Below are 5,000 nucleotides of genomic sequence, written 5' to 3'. Positions count from 1 at the left end.
AACTGGAGGGCCAAGACTATCATCATATGCCTATCAATAACTTAGCATGTCATATAAGTTACGAATATAGATATCCCAGCACACTGCGTTGTTTCCCGAACAAGCATGAAGGGAACTCATCCACGAAGGAGATGGCTGATCACGTGTGCTAGATTTACCTCGTGGTGTAACGTTTCTCAGTGGCCTCCCGTCCCAAAGCTGGCCGTGCCTGTTGTCCCGTGTTGAAAATGGCCACTACTCCGGAGACTTAGTCATTGTTGAATATTTTGTTGGTTCTTTCATGTTTTTCTTCCATAGGTGTAGGAAACAATGTCATAATATTTGATAGAGGAATGAGACCGTCATTGTATGCACTGGTATAATAAGGATTTGAGCAGTCATATGATAATGGAAGTCTGAGAACAGCCAGAAGTATATTCCATTAATAGAAATACAGCTGAACATCATTAATAACTCTTCATTTATGCATTAGGGTTGTTACGTAGTATTGACAAGAAATAGCATAATATTGTATTGGATCTAAGAATTACATCCAATCTGGTTTTTGATAAATATCTGTTAAAAATAACCATGTCCACAATTTCTGTTTCCAGACAATAATGCTCACATTTGTATAGATTTGGAATTTTAATGTATTTTTCATATTTGTTATGTAATGTGTGTGTGTGTGTGTGTGTGTTTATGTGTATGTGTATGTGTATGTGTGTGTGCATGAATATGTTTATATAAATACTCAAACATAGATATACACATATGTACCTATGTACATACATACTTACATCCATAAATACATACAGCCATACATACATGCACACACTCATTCGCACACACACACACACACACACACACACACACACACACACACACACACACACACACACACACACACACACACACACACACACACACACACACATCTCTGTTTTGAATATTTTTATTTTGAGCAAAATGACAGAAAGTCTTATTGAAGTACATATTTATTTCAACTTCATGAACCTTTGCAAACACATAAAGAACTGGAAAACGAATTTAAATATTTGAAGACAAACTCAAAATGTGGGATTTATGGTATAATTTAATTGAAATAAAGGAATTAATACTTGTGAAAAAGAAATGACAATTAAGCCTGAGCACAAAAAATAAATAAATAAAATAAATAAAGACGAAATACCAATATGCTGTAAATAGCTGTTATTGTTGTTCAAGGACATAGCATATACTTGCAATGCTATCACATTTTGTGATTATAATAAAAGTGAACTGAATTGTGCTTGTTTTTTTATTCCTAATACTCCAAGCTTTTAAAAGATTTAACCTTTAGAAAGATTTTAATATGACGTGACCTTTTAGTGAAGTGTCATCTAAGGTAACACTGAAAATACAGATATACGATATAAAAGTATAATGCATTTGATCACTGTATACTGAAGCAGTTGGATTGTTAAGGGTTGGTGTGCTGCCGCCTTGATTGTTCTATGAACAGCTGAAGATCAAAATCAAAGAAGAAAAAAATCTCGTATCATGTTTTAAAAGTCAGCCTTTGAACCTGACCAGAGCCTTGGGGTTATTTCACTCTGAAATAACTTGAAAATAGTGCACTTACAACAATTTCTAAATATATATATATATATATATATATATATATATATATATATATTAATTATGATATATAAATATATATGAGATATTCAGGATATTTATTACACTTTAATTCATGTTTAGATTGCAAATCAACCTCACTGTTACCCGTGCAAAACACAACGTTTGCAGGATGCTAACTACCACCCTACCTGTTGTCGGAATTTGTGAAACCCGCCCACGCTAAATGAGATCAAAATCCTGTGGTCTTTTACGGCTCAAAATGGCAATGTACCGTCCAGCGGTACTAGAAACTAATACGGACTGTAAGATTAAAATAATATGCGGTTAAAGTTAATAAATCCGTATAATTAATGTGAAGAGGAATTAAAATGAAACTAGGTTAGTTAATTGTATAATGTATATTTTAAAATAATTAATAACTCAAATGCTTATAATATATATTATGTATACATAATAATCATAAACATCAACTATGAAAAAATCATTCTATACATATCTCACATAGCAATCACTCTGACACTCTCATAAGATTTCTGTCTTCACTTGTTCTAGTCATGGACCTGAGTCGGTCGTGTTGTGTTTCCGGTCTTGAGTCCTAGCCTTAAAACTCAGCTGGAGTTCCGGTCTTTGAGCCTTAAAAAAAAAGTCGCCACTCTCAATTAACTTTACTTTAGGAAAGTGAAACAGAGAGAGAATTACAATTTCTTTAGGAACGTGTTACCAGAACATCGAAAGTTTTTTACACTTTTGTCATTGTGGAGACAAACATGAAAGTTTTAACTTAAATTTGTATAATAAGTTAAATTTAAAAACTGATATTATAAACTTACTTTTGCAATAAGTTAAGTTACTTATTAATTTAAAACCAGTGACAGTTATAATTTTACATATAATTACACTTTCTTATCTTATCATTTAATTTAACAATCTATACTATCCATTGTATGGTATTTATTAAATGATATGATTACTTATATCGAGTTTAAGTGGTAAACTCGGATGAGGGGAATTCATTAATAGTGGCGGTAAACAAAGGAAGTACGGAGGGGATAAAGATGGCGTCTGAGGAACTGAGGTCAAGATTACCTATTTAAAGTTCTCCTATTATATATATATAATTTCTTTATGGCAATTATCATCATATATCATCTTATATTATTCTATAATATTCACTAAATGAATAAAGAAATAACACTCAGAAACCTCAGACATACAGACCTGTTCTCCCTCCCCTGTTTCCCTCTGCTGTAACCTGCTCCGGGCGTCGGGCTTACCAACTCTCACTCACTGAAGGGTCCGGTCCCTGTGACGTCCATTCATGACAAGACACAACCATTTTTTTAAAAAAATGGTTTCTCTTATCTAATTTTCGTAAGTTATCGATATCCAATAATAATCTTATCCTGCACCATGTAATTATGGATATCACCTTCTTTTTTTAGTTATCGGCTTTCAATATATACCGCTATGGGTGGTATTTTTTTAACATCAACAACACAACGTTTTCTGTTTAAACTCAAGTATATTACAATCTATTTTTTTTATTTTTTAATCTATAATTATTATTATACACCCGTACATAATTAATTTTTACTATTTAGAAAAAAAAAAAAAAAAAAAAAAAAAAATTAATATAAAAAAATAAAAATATAAATATATATATATATATATATATATATATATATATATATTATATATATATATATATATATATACATATATATTATATATATATATATATATATATATATATATATATATATATATATATATATATTATATATGTGTGTGTGTGTGTGTGTGTGTGTGTATGTGGTATATGGCAAGATATATATGTAACAAAATAGAATATGAAAGATACAAATTATACTGATGATTGCATTATATAGAATACAACAGAAAAAAAACTTACATATGCAAACAATATTTACTAGCCATAACAACAATGTCAGCAAACATCAACTATAAATTCAACTAGTTATGACAAGGCTACATCATATACATTAAGCATGTCGCTCTGAGGACTGGACAAGGCCTCGAGAAACCGATTACATAAGTACATCACACGACAAAAAAACGATCATATGGTTACACAATAGTTTCATCGGCGCATTAAGAGGTGTCAGAGAATTTGGAAAGGCACAATAAGCTAACTAAATACAAATACATATAAAAATAACATTAGATACACAATTACAGTAAGAGAGATTGTGACTGGTCCTTCTCTAATGACTTAATCAAATCTCTATAAAGTACATTTTCTCGTTGCCTTGGACGTAAATCATCCTCGTCCAAAAACATCTAATTGGGATATTGGGATCCGAGACATTGAGTCTGCAATACGGTTCCTTGCAACGGGTGCGTAACGAATAACGCGATTAAACTCTAGCAATGTGTCAATCCACCTAACCTGACGACCCAGCAAGAAGGTAGCACAAGGGCCTATGATCTCTCAGGACTTCGATATCGTAACCCCAAATCAATTCTCTAAAAGGCTTCAGGGCCCAAACAACAGCTAAAGATTCTAAATCGGTTACACTGTGACGTGTCTCGGGGCGTGAGTACAAAGTCTCCGTGACCGAGCTGGGGTGGGAGGCCTGCTAGGAGTACAAATACCAAGTTTATCTGAATTAACAGAAGGAAAGATGCTGATGACACTACTAGAATCTATAAAAGCGTGAACGTCTCTTACAAAGATAAGTGGACAAGACGGGGGGGGGGGGCACCGCTGAATATCACTGAACGTTTTTTTACAATTGCTAAACAGGCACTGTAGTCGAAGGTCCTTCCTGATCCTGAAGACGAACTGCTAAAAAAAAAAAAAAAAAAAAAAATTACTGGGGGACTGATGCTAGCGCAGCCTTGGCTTGACGCACGAGGTCTGGGAAAGAGCGACACGCATACCATTTGTGGCCGACGATTCGATGGAAGGGACAATATGGTTTGTCTCGACAATCACGAGCCAAATGCCCACTACGGGTACATTGATTGCAAGTATCTGCAGTGGGTAGCCAGGCATAACCGTGGCGGCGCTGGCGGGATCTTTCATGGTTTGTGTCGCAGTTTGGAGAGCGAGATGGCTTATCGGCAGAGACCGGGGCTTGTTTCATGTATTCATGGAGTTCCGGAATCATATAGCACGTCTTGTAAAAAACTTCAGTTGTATCCGCTACATCTGGAGGGCTGGTGTACAGTAGCGCCATCGTTTCCGCACAGTCAGAAGGCAGACTAGTAATTAAGATATATTCCATTAGAAAGGCCAAAAATTCCCTTCGTATGGGCCATATAGCGGCGTAAAGACCAGCATAGCGGGTACTATTGCTTAATACAGTCATGAAATCTCTAAAGGCTATTCTGATCTCAGCTCTCAAATATAATAGATCGCGGCGAGAGAGACT

The sequence above is a fragment of the Penaeus japonicus genome, unplaced genomic scaffold, assembly GCF_977035675.1.
Source record: "Penaeus japonicus unplaced genomic scaffold, GWHDUDI00000001_assembly GWHDUDI00000003, whole genome shotgun sequence".
NCBI lineage: Eukaryota > Metazoa > Arthropoda > Malacostraca > Decapoda > Penaeidae > Penaeus > Penaeus japonicus.
The sequence above is the reverse complement of the archived record's forward strand: the minus strand, read 5'-3'. Positions refer to the sequence as shown.